Source organism: Podarcis raffonei, chromosome 8 (assembly GCF_027172205.1).
Source record: "Podarcis raffonei isolate rPodRaf1 chromosome 8, rPodRaf1.pri, whole genome shotgun sequence".
NCBI lineage: Eukaryota > Metazoa > Chordata > Lepidosauria > Squamata > Lacertidae > Podarcis > Podarcis raffonei.
In genome coordinates, this window is record NC_070609.1 from 92,983,365 (window position 1) to 92,996,285 (window position 12,921).

Consider the following 12,921-nt stretch of genomic DNA (forward strand, 5'->3'; position numbering starts at 1 on the left):
AAGATGAACAGGTCATAGTGGAGAGTTTTGACCAAACGTGATCCACCTGGAGGAGGAACCGGCAAGCCACTCCAGTATCCTTGCCAAGAAAACTCCATGGACAAAGACAACAGGCATATAAAAGTTATGACGCTGGAAGATGAGCCCCTCAGGTCGGAAGGCGTCCAACATGCTACTGGGGAAGAGCGGAGGGCAAGTACAAGTAGATCCAGAGCTGATGAAGTGGCTGGGCCAAAGCCGAAAGGACGCTCAGTTGCGGATATGCCTGGAAGCGAAAGGAAAGTCCAATGCTGTAAAGAAAAATATTGCATAGGAACCTGGAATGTAAGAACCATGAACCTAGGTAAGTTGGAGGTGGTCAAAAATGAGATGGCAAGAATAAATATTGACATCCTGGGCATCAGTGAACTAAAATGGACGGGAATGGGCGAATTCAGTTCGGATGACCATCACATCTACTACTGTGGGCAAGAAACCCGTAATGACCGCTCCCCGCTTAAAAACGGGGGGCGCCCTTTGCGTGGACGCGTGCAGCCCCTGGATCTCGAGCGGCTCCAATAGCTTAGGCTTGGCCTTGCCTTCCCTCAGGTGGGGTACCTGGAGGTCTCCGCCTACCTCAGTCATTTGCCCAATCCCACCTGGGGGAAGCGTTGCCAAGGAGACCAGTCCAGGTAGGGGAGGGATTACCTGCCCACACAATAGAGGGAGGATCTTACCTGGGAATCCTCACTTGGCTCCAGAGCTTCTCCCACCCTACCCACCCTCAGTTAATGCCTTATTTCGCAGGTTAACTTTTCTTCACAGGTTTCGCAGGTTAACTTTTCTTCACAGGTATGCGGGCGCTGCTACGTAAGGTCGCTGTTAAAGGGCCGGAAAGGAATTTCCCTGCATTGGCAGGTTTCGCCTTTCCCGTAGCAAAACGTCACAACTTTGGCAGTATCAGGCCTTGGGCGGAATCCTTTAGTCCATCTTCCTCTTTGCGGCGGCGATACCAGGGTTCCCCGTTAAAGGGGTTTCTGAAGGGAGGCTTTGGCCGTGCGCCGAAAGGTTGTCATTGCTCTCCCCTGCGGCGGCGGCGTAACGGGGGCGGCTGTCTCTGCTTGAACATATGTTCTCCAGAGCCGGCCCATCCCCCCCACACACACTGAAAAACCCTGATGCTCCCTAGATCCCCGGCTGGGGACTGGGGAGGGAGAACACCCAATGCCTGAGCCAAGGTCTACCCACATTTGAAATTCAATAAAGTTGTGGCCAATTTAATCCCATAGCACGTTGTCTCGAGTCGTTATTCCGCATGACGGGGGGACCGCGGGGGATCTGGGGACTCCGCCTGTCCACGCAAAAGAAATGGAGTGGCCCTCATAGTCAACAAAAGAGTGGCGAAAGCTGTACTGGGATGCAATCTCAAAAATGATAGAATGATCTCGATACGAATCCAAGGCAGACCTTTTAACATCACAGTAATCCAAGTTTATGCACCAACTACTGGTGCTGAAGAAACTGAAATTGACCAATTCTATGAAGACTTACAACACCTTATAGAAGTGGCACCAAAGAAGGATGTTCTTCTCATTATAGGGGATTGGAATGCTAAAGTAGGGAGGCAAGAGATAAAAGGAACAACTGGCAAGTTTGGCCTTGGAGATCAAAACGAAGCAGGGCAAAGGCTAATAGAGTTCTGTCAAGAGAACAAGCTGGTCATCACAAACACGCTTTTCCAACAACACAAGAGACGACTCTACACATGGACATCACCAGATGGGCAGTATCGAAATCAGATTGATTATATTCTCTGCAGCCAAAGATGGAGAAGCTCTATACAGTCAGCAAAAACAAGACCTGGAGCTGACTGTGGCTCAGATCATCAGCTTCTTATAGCAAAATTCAAGCTTAAACTGAAGAAAGTAGGAAAAACCACTGGGCCGGTAAGATACAATCTAAGTCAAATCCCTTATGAATACACAGTGGAAGTGACGAACAGGTTTAAGGATTTAGATTTGGTGGACAGAGTGCCTGAAGAACTATGGATGGAGGCTCGTAACATTGTACAGGAGGCAGCAACGAAAACCATCCCAATGAAAAGGAAATGCAAGAAAGCAAAGTGGCTGTCCAACGAGGCCTTACAAATAGCGGAGGAGAGAAGGCAAGCAAAATGCGAGGGAGATAGTGAAAGATACAGGAAATTGAATGCAGATTTCCAAAGAATAGCAAGGAGAGACAAGAAGGCCTTCTTAAACGAGCAATGCAAACAAATAGAGGAAAACAACAGAATGGGAAGAACCAGAGATCTGTTCAAGAAAATTGGAGATATGAAAGGAACATTTCGTACAAAGATTACCATAATAAAGGACAAAAGTGGTACGGACCTAACAGAAGCAGAAGACATCAAGAAGAGGTGGCAAGAATACACAGAGGAATTATACCAGAAAGAAATGGATGCCTCGTACACCCCAGGCAGTGTGGTTGCTGACCTTGAGCCAGACATCCTGGAAAGTGAAGTCAAATGGGCCTTAGAAAGCACTGCAAATAACAAGGCCAGTGGAAGTGATGGTATTCCAGCTGAACTATTTAAAATTTTAAAAGATGATGCTGTTAAGGTGCTACACTCAATATGCCAGCAAATTTGGAAAACTCAGCAGTGGCCAGAAGATTGGAGAAGATCAGTCTACATCCCAATCCCAAAGAAGGGCAGTGCCAAAGAATGCTCCAACTACCGCACAATTGCACTCATTTCACACGCTAGCAAGGTTATGCTTAAAATTCTACAAGGAAGGCTCAAACAGTATGTGGATCGAGAACTCCCAGAAGTGCAAGCTGGATTTAGAAGTGGCAGAGGAACCAGAGACCAAATTGCAAACATGCGCTGGATTATGGAGAAAGCTAGAGAGTTCCAGAAAGACATCTACTTCTGCTTCATTGACTATGTAAAAGCCTTTGACTGTGTCGACCACAGCAAACTATGGCAAGTTCTTAAAGAAATGGGAGTGCCTGATCACCTCATCTGTCTCCTGAGAAATCTCTATGTGGGACAAGAAGCTACAGTTAGAACTGGATATGGAACAACTGATTGGTTCAAAATTGGGAAAGGAGTACGACAAGGCTGTATTTTATCTCCCTGCTTATTTAATTTATATGCAGAATACATCATGCGAAAGGCTGGGCTGGATGAATCCCAAGCTGGAATGAAGATTGCCGGAAGAAATATCAACAACCTCAGATATGCAGATGACACAACCTTGATGGCAGAAAGTGAGGAGGAATTAAAGAACCTTTTAATGAGGGTGAAAGAGGAGAGCGCAAAATGTGGTCTGAGGCTCAACATCAGAAAAACGAAGATCATGGCCACTGGTCCCATCACCTCCTGGCAAATGGAAGGGGAAGAAATGGAGGCAGTGAGAGATTTTACTTTCTTGGGCTCCATGATCACTGCAGATGGTGACAGCAGCCACGAAATTAAAAGACGCCTGCTTCTTGGGAGAAGGGCAATGACAGGCCTAGACAGCATCTTGAGAAGTAGAGACGTCACCTTGACAACAAAGGTCCGTATAGTTAAAGCCATGGTTTTCCCAGTAGTGATGTATGGAAGTGAGAGCTGGACCATAAAGAAGGCTGATCGCCGAAGAATTGATGCTTTTGAATTATGGTGCTGGAGAAGACTCTTGAGAGTCCCATGGACTGCAAGAAGATCAAACGCATCCATTCTTAAGGAAATCAGCCCTGAGTGCTCACTGGAAGGACAGATCGTGAAGCTGAGGCTCCAGTACTTTGGCCACCTCATGAGAAGAGAAGACTCCCTGGAGAAGACACTGATGCTGGGAAAGATGGAGGGCACAAGGAGAAGGGGGCGACAGAGGACGAGATGGTTGGATAGTGTTTTCGAGGTCACCAGCATGAGTTTGACCAAACTGCGGGAGGTAGTGGAGGACAGAGGTGCCTGGCGTGCTCTGGTCCATGGGGTCACGAAGAGTCGGACACGACTAAACGACTAAACAACAACAAATGGATCGACATCCACTGTAACTCTCAAAAGAGCCACCCACGAAGGTCTTGTTTGAAAATCTGATTTAAAGGATGTTTGTGCTCTGGAATTCTCCCCCCCCCCCTCTCTCTCACACACACAGATATGCTCAAGATGTGTTTGTTCCAGTGCACCAGTGTCATTGTTTCTCTTCAACCTCCTTTCAGAGAGATATGTGATTTAAAAATAAAAAATAAAAATCCTCCTGACAAATCAGATGCATCTTATTTCAAAATCCAGACTCTTTCTTTTCTCCTCTCTTACTGTCAACTCATTCTTCGTCTTTGTTCAGATGTTATGTTGAAGATTATGGCAAGTGCCTCACAGGAATGCTTAAAAACAACCTTATCCCTAGCAAAGAGTGCTTTCTTTGCATATTCCTCTTCTGTATTTTAGGTGATGCTTTACTATTCAGAAGGGGTGGGGGAGGATTTCCCCCCTCCACTTTTTGCAACAGTCTGACTCCCAGTCTTAGACTCCCAAACTTGCTTGAGAATTGGAACTCAACTCCCAGTTCTCTGGAGTTTGCAGTGGATTTTCAGTGCACAAAAAGTACAGACTAAAAGTCCTATTTTACTGGTGAATGCACTGGAAATCATTGAATAGGATGATTTTTCCATAAAAGGGGTGGATTTTACATAAATGTGTGCACAAAATGTGTATAATGGGATGGAATGGGACAGAGTGAGTTGGGATGGATCTATGACTATAATTGATGGCTCATCCCAGCAAGATCAAAACAGGATGGAATTGAGTCCTCAGCCCCTGCTCCTTCCCTCCTTTTGGAGTGTGGTGCATTTTGTCATTAGCTGCTTTGTGGTTTTATGATTTCAGTTGGACTTTTAAAATGTGTGATACTTTTGTAGCCTGCCCTTGAGGCATTAGGTGAAGTAATATAATAATAATAATATAATAATAATAATTTATTATTTATTATTTATACCCCGCCCATCTGGCTGAGTTTCCCCAGTCACTCTGGGCGGCTCCCAATCAAGTATTAAAAACAATACAGCGTTAAATATTAAAAACTTCCCTGAACAGGGCTGCCTTCAGATGTCTTTTAAAAATAGGAAAGCTACTTATTTCCTTCACATCTGAAGGGAGGGTGTTCCACAGGGTGGGCGCCACTACCGAGAAGGCCCTCTGTCTGGTTCCCTGTAACCTTACTTCTCACAATGAGGGAACCACCATAAGGCCCTCGGCGCTGGATCTCAGTGTCCGGGCTGAACAATGGGGGTGGAGACGCTCCTTCAGGTATACAGGACCGAGGCCGTTTAGGGCTTTAAAGGTCAGCACCAACCCTTTGAATTGTGCTCGGAAACGTACTAGGAGCCAATGCAGATCTCTCAGATTTCTGCAGATCTCTCAGTGTTATGTGGTCCCGGCGGCCAGTCCCAGTCACCAGTCTAGCTGCCACATTCTGGATTAATTGCAGTTTCCGGGTCACCTTCAAAGGTAGCCCCACGTAGAGCGTGTTGCAGTAGTCCAAGCGGGAGATAACTAGAGCATGCACCACTCTGGTGAGACAGTCCGCGGGCAGGTAGGGTCTTACCAGGTGGAGCTGGTAGACAGCTGCCCTGGACACAGAATTAACCTGCGCCTCCATGGACAGATGTGAGTCCAAAAAGACTCCCAGTTACCCCATTCAGGACCAGGGAATCCCCCACATCTGCCTGCCCCCTGCCCCACAAAAACAGTACTTCTGTCTTGTCAGGATTCAACCTCAATCTGTTAGCCACCATCCATCCTCCAACCGCCTCCAGGCACTCACACAGGACCTTCACCGCCTTCACTGGTTCTGATTTAAAGGAGAGGTAGAGCTGGGTGTCATCTGCATACTGATGAACACCCAGCCCAAACCCCTGATGATCTCTCCCAGCGGCTTCATATAGATATTAAAAAGCATGGGGGAGAGGACAGAACCCTGGGGCACCCCACAAGTGAGAGCCCACGGGTCTGAACACTCATCCCCCACCACCACTTTCTGGACACGGCCCAGGAGAAAGGAGCAGAATCACCGTATAACAGTGCCCCCAGCTCCCAGCCCCTCTAGACGGTCCAGAAGGATGTTATGGTCGATGGTGTCAAAGGCCACTGAGAGATCCAGCAGAACTAGGAAACAGCTCTCACCTTTGTCCCTAGCCCTCTGGAGATCATTAACCAGCATGACCAAGGCAGTTTCAGTCCCATGGTGAGGCCTGAATCCCAATTGGAAGGATCCAAATAGTCCGCATCCTCCAGGCGTGCTTGGAGTTGTTCGGCAACCACCCGCTCAATCACCTTGCCCAAGAATGGTAAATTTGAGACTGGGCGATAGTTGACCAAATTGGCTGGGTCTAAAGATGTTTTTTTAAGAAGCAGTTTAATGACTGCCTCTTTCAGCGGGTCTGGGAAGGCTCCCTCACAGAGGGAAGCATTCACCACCCCGCAGAGCCCATCGCCCAGCCCTTCCCGGCTCGCTTTTATCAGCCAGGATGGGCAAGGATCCAAGGAGACAGGTGGTCGGTTTCACTTGTCCAAGCAGCCTGTCCACATCCTCGGAGGTAACAGATTGGAATTGATCCCATGTAACAAGACTAGACAGAACTCTAGCACTCTCCCGCCCTGGCCCTGCTCCCACGGTGGAGTCTACCTCCTTCTGAATCTGAGCGACTTTATCTGCAAAAAACTTTGCAAAAGCATTGCAGGAGATCTTGGGGTCTCTACCAGGCCCCGGTGGTGCAGGTGGTTCCGATAGATTGCGAACCACCTGAAAAAGTCTCCTCCTGCTGTTTTCTGCATGTGCAATGGAGGCAGCGAAGAAGGCCCTCTTTGCCGTCGCCATTGCCGCTTGGTAGGCTCGACGTTGAGCTCTAGCCCGTGTCCAGTCTGATTCAGAGTGAGTTTTCTGCCACCGGCGCTCTAGCCGTCTCAACAATTGTTTCATCGCCCTCAGCTCCGGGGAAAACCACGGGGCTGTCCGGGCTCCATGCAATTGGAGAGGGCGCTTCGGAGCCAGAAAGTCAATAGCCCTGGTTAACTCCGCATTCCAGCGGGCCACCAGAGAATCAGCTGAGAGGCCATCAACTTGGGATAAAACATCCCCTACCACTCTCTGAAAACCAGTTGGATCCATAAAGTAGCGGGGGCGGACCATCCGAATCGGTCCCACCTCCCTGCAGAGGGGAAGGGTCGCGGAGGAGTCCAGTTGCACCAGGAAGTGATCTGACCATGGCACTTCTTTTGTTTCACTTTTAGTTAGTGTCAGATCACCAACATCCGTAGAGGCAAACACCAAGTCTAAGGCATGTCCACGGCTATGAGTTGGGCCAAACTTATTCAGGGACAGCCCCATGGAGGCCATGAAGTCCCGAGTGGCCCCTTGTAAGGTCATGTCGGCATGGATGTTAAAATCCCCTAGGACAACCAAACTAGGTGTCTCCAGGAGAACATCCGCCATGACCTGAAGCAGCTCGGGCAGGGAACCCTTGGTGCAGCGGGGAGTTTGGTACACCAATAGGAATCCTGTACTGCCCCTATTGCCCAACTTCCAGAACATGTACTCAGAAAACTGGGTCTTCCCAATAGGATGCCTGGTGCAGACTAATGACTTCCTAAAAATCACTGCAACCCCCCCTCCCCGTCCACATGACCTGGGTTGCTGTGTGTAAGAGAAACCTGGTGGGCAAGCAGTGGCAAGGACAGGCCCATCTGCTTCATCCAACCAGGTATCTGTCACACATGCCAGGTCAAATCCTCCATCCACAATCAGGTCGTGGATGGCAGTGGTTTTCTTCATCATTGACCTGGCATTGCACAGCAACACTTTCGGGTCATGTGGGTTTCCCTTGCTGATTCCAGTATCCTTCTGGTCAGGACCAGACCTGGAGGCAGGGATGGTCCTCAAACAACGACTAAGCCTGCCTCCTTGGTAATGACATGGTCTGGTCTTAGCGTAACTCCTCCTCCTGCCCGTGATCACTGAGATCGGGTGTCCCAATACTTTCCCCCCTGTGGAACCTGCCCCAGCCATTCTATTGGCTGAGGCCCACTCCCAGGCAGCCCTGACCCGTCCCCTTAAAAAGCAAAATACAAACTATATAATATAATACAAACTATATAATAACTTAACAAAAAAGAAAGAATAAAAACAAAGCATTACTAAAATTAAACAACTCCCCACCCTGACTAATTATTTATCCCACCCCAAGCAAAAATAATAAAATAATATATTATACAAAAAACCACCATTTAAGGTGTAGCAAATTAAAAACACTTAAAACATTTAAAACCATTTTTGTCACTTGCTGCAAGGAGCTGCTCAGGCCTCTTAAGCTGTAGCGGTCCTCCCAGCACTCACGAGAGGATGTGTAAACAGATAAATCCGTGAGAACATAGGAAGAGCCTGCTGAATCAGGCCAATGGCCCACCTAGTGAGGCAACCTGTTCTCACAGGGGCCAGCCAGGTGCCCCAAAGGGGAGCCCACAAGCAGCTCCCACGGAAGGCAGTGATGGCCACCAACCTCAATATCTTTAAAAGAGGACTGGAATGATTCCTGGAGATCCATCTATGCTCCTGGCCACAATGGCTCTGCTGTGTCTCCATGGTCAGAGCTGGAAATCACCATGGGGGGGGGCGTGCTCTTGAGCTTGGGTCCTGCTTGTGGGTTTCACCAGTGTGAGACTAGGATGCCGGACTAGGTGGGCCCTTGGCTTGATCCAGCAAGTTCTTCTTATGTTCGGTTGGGAGGTGGGTGTTGGAGATGGCTGTCTCTGTCTCCTCACCTGATCAAAACAAACACTCAGCCTGGCAGCTGAGGGGGCATTCTTGAGGTGTTCTCACCCCCCCCAAGCTCTTTGCCCCTCTGCAGTGGCATCAGAGTCATTTGAACATAATGGCCTCTGCCCCCTTCTTCACCTGTGACACCACACTGCTTACTTTACTGCACCCTTTGTGTACTCAGCAAAAGGATTTACAACAGCATCAGGATCACATTATCCCAGAAGAAGTTAGCTTTCTGCTCTAATTTCTCTGTATTGTTAGGGACAGCTGCAAACAAGAACTCTAGTTCCATAAAGCATAAAAATGTATAGCTGCCATGGTGGGGAATCCTGAGGCATGAATACTCTGCACTGATTAAGAAAACTGCCTTGCCTGGAAACTGCTCTCTGTGAATTTTCACTTCATCTCCCCCACACCCCAATCCTGTTTGGTGATATTGTCTCCCCTGATGACCATTTCCATCCCCTCCAACCACTGCTTCCTTATCCTTCTTGGATTAACCATAGGGATGATCCCAGACAACCAGAGATAACATTGTGCATATCTCTATGCTCTGTGATCAGTTTGGCTACAGTATGATATCACCAATATGGTCTGATGCTCCTGGCTAAGTGTCACAGATAAGTAGGAAAAGCAAGCCTTTCCCACGCAAAGAAAGTTGTGAAGGTCCTCAGGGAATTGCAGCAACCAGACTGGCTTCAGCCATGGCTGCCCTTTTCAGAAGACCCTGATCCCAGAGACTGGTGGGACAAGGAACAGTTGCTATAAACCTAGGAGGAATGAGGGCAAATAGTCCAGTGTCAGGGACTGGCTGGATACTGATGAATGGGCATCGGGAGAAAAGGGGTTGGAGACTGACTTGGAAGAAGGGATCAGTGAACTGGAGGAACCTGTAGCAGCCAGGAGATGAGAGTGAGAGGCAGGAGAAGCTGCAGGATTGGAGAGTGAAGAGCAGCGGCAGGAGCATGTAGAGAGAGGTCAGGGCTTCCCCATGTCCTCCTCCTGCCCCCACCTTTCCTGCCCCCACTGTCTCCCAGGACCAGGTGAGGACAGAAGAGGGAGGAGCAGAAGCAGGTCACATGCAGGCGAAGTCTTCACCTGCTTGCGTGAAGCGTCTAGGTTGGGGATGGGGCCCCTTTGCTATAGCAGCTGTTTCATCAGGTGCACACCTGGGAGTAGCTGAGAGATGTACTTTTGACAAGGGAACTTTTTCCTCCCTCTGGGCATTCCATGCCTGACTGTGCCATGAAAACCAGAGGCAGCAGTTCATGGGGGGGGGAGAGGCTGGTGTGCTGGAGAAGGAAAGAGAGGAGCAGATATGTGTCACCTCTCCCCCCCCCCATCAACATGTCACCTCTTGGCTCCATTCATGCTTCTTCCCCAGCCTTCAGGGAGGTTCTGGGGGTTCTGATAAGAAGGTGGAGCTGCTGCTTGTGGTTCCACCAGTCTGGCGGTGGAACACCTCCTTAAAGCCTGGACACACATGTAGAATGGCCATTGCCCCTGGGCATCATGGGAATTATGTAGTTTCCAGTGCTTTCCAACTTACTCACCAGAAGTGGGAGGCAACGGACAGTAATTTTTTGGGCTTCCTGGAATTAATTGATACTCCCTGAGCACATCTACCACAGCCAGCAGCACTCAAGCTGCCCATGTCCCCTCCTTTTGCAAGCAAGGAGAATCTGCCAATGTTGATCTCTCTCTGTTTCTCATATTTCTAATCTTTAGCTATCCACATTTCCACATCAGTTTACATTTTTTAAAAAGTCATCATGAAAATTCTTTAGCATTTAAACTAATATACACATTTTTGTATGCAATTTTGCCTGATGTACACATCTGGCAAAGTAATTTCCCCGAATATACTGTTCTTTTCACCAATAGGGATTTTAATGCATGTTTTTCCCTAGTATATGCATTTTTGTACACAATACTTGATTGGAGAACTCAGTTGAAAAACTATGGATTTAAGATTGATGTTTTGGTTTGCACATTGTTTTGGGACTTGAAAATAGATAAGTTGACCTTTAAGCGCAAACTGAATTGAATTTACCCCCCCCTTTTTTTGCAAAGAAAACTTTGGGAACCAGCAAAGAGGTGGTGGTGCAGGCCTTCAACACTGTAAATCGTAATGCCCTGTGGACTGTCCTTCTGAAAATTGGCTGCCCAGATAAATTTGTGAACATCCTTCAGCTCCTCCATGATAATATGACAGCAACAATCACAGATAACAATGGCTCTCAAAGTGAACCATTCACAGTGGGATCAGGTGTTAAACAGGGTTGTGTTATCACTCCAACTCTATTTATTATTTTTATTGCCATGATTCTACAATTTGTTGAATGGAAACTCCCCACTGGAGTAGAAATCATATATCGAACAGATGGAAAGCTCTTTAATCTGAGTAGGCTAAAAGCAAAGAGTAAGGTTACCATAACTTCCGTCATGGAGCTTCAGTATGCTGATGACAACATAGTGTGTGCACACGAAGAGGATGTCCTCCAAACCATCCTAAATATATTTGCTGAAGCTTATGAAAAGTTTGGCGTATCGCTCAACATCCAAAAAACCAAAGTGCTGCATCAATAAGCACAAAACAACCCCTCTGCAACACCACAAATCCAACTCAATGTTGTAATGTTGGAAAATGTTGATCACTTCTCCTACCTGGGCAGTTATCTTTCCCCAAGGGTCAACACTGATGCCGAAATCCAGCATTGCCTGAGCTGTGTGAGTACAGCTTTCTCCTGATTGAAGTGCAGAGTGTTTGAGGACCGGGACATTCACAGGGAAACCAAAATGCTTGTTTACAGAGCTATTATACTACCAACCTTACTGTACGCTTGTGAAACATGGACCACTTATAAACGCCATCTCCAACTCCTCGCAATGATTCTTCAACATCAACTCTGTTGGACTGGTCATGTGGTTTGGATGCCTGATTATCTTCTTCCAAAACAACTACTCTAGTCTGAACTTAAAAATGGAAAGCGTAATGCTGGTGGTCAACAAAAGAGGTTTAAAGACTCTCTCAAGGCAAATCTTTAAAAATGTAGTATAAACACCAACCATTGGGAGACACTGGCCTGCAAGCGCTCCAGTTGGAGAACAGCCTTTACCAAAGGTGCCATGGGCTTTGAAGACACTCGAACTCAGGACGCAAGGGAGAAACATGCTAAGAGGAAGGCACACTTGGCAAACCCTCACTGTGATCAACTCCCACCCAGAAACCTATGTCCCCACTGTGGAAAGACATGTGGATCCAAAACTGGCCTCCACAGTCACCTACGGACACAACATTAAAACCGTGTTCATGGAAAACAATCTTACTCAGCTATGAGCGATTGCTGAAGAAGAAGGAGGTGGTGCAGGAGCCAAGCAAGTCTGCTATGATCTAGGCTGCCTTTCAGAGTGTTTGGACTCAGCCTATAAGTAGCTTGATGTTTTCCAAATTGGGGAAGTTCATTTCTGAAAATTCCTCTCTTTGAATCCTGAGCTTCCTTGACATAACCCCCAAACACATGTGTTGTGTCAGCTTGACACTTTTTGTGGTAGAGTGACAGATGTTATCAATATACTTTACTAACTGCCAGATAAATATTAGCAAATACAACCATTCATTTCCAGCTCAGTGGTAAAGGTTAGCTCACAAACGATTTTGAATTGGGTCATTTATAACCAGAAGTACAGTAGGAACACTAAATGTGCTTAATTGTAATAGGGTTGCTGCACATATTCATTACTTTCCTTCTCAGATATGAATATGGCATATTGACAGCTGTTGGAACATTTCCCAAAATTAAGAGCTGCTCTTCAAATCATTAACCTGAAAAGAAAAGGAAAGAAAGGAAAAGAAGGGAAGGGAAGAAGGGCAGCAACACAAAGTCCAAACAATTCATAGACCAACCCCTTCATTAATTTTTTTCAGGATATATTTGTGTCTCCTGGGTTTTTCTCCTCACAAAGCTAGGATTTTCAGACTCAGATTATGAACAGCTGCTAGCAGCAGGGTGAAAATGGTAATTCAGATCTCCAGAGCTGGGGAGAGAGACGTGTCCAATTCATAGCTGAGTTGACAATATATGCTCCTACACTTTCATGTGTTGCTTAGTGCTTCAAAGGTATTGCCATTGTTAAGGGC

At 47.2% G+C, this 12,921-nt stretch overlaps 1 protein-coding gene and 1 long non-coding RNA gene across 8 annotated transcripts in view; one reads left to right on the forward strand and one right to left on the reverse strand.

Moving 5' to 3' along the window:
* Window positions 1-12,921, reverse strand: part of ZMAT4 (zinc finger matrin-type 4) — a 300,023-nt gene that overhangs the window by 99,584 nt on the left and 187,518 nt on the right. The window lies entirely within an intron of this gene.
* LOC128420146 (uncharacterized) overlaps window positions 1-12,921 on the forward strand; it is a 41,280-nt gene that overhangs the window by 13,898 nt on the left and 14,461 nt on the right. The gene's annotated exons all lie outside the window — the stretch shown is intronic.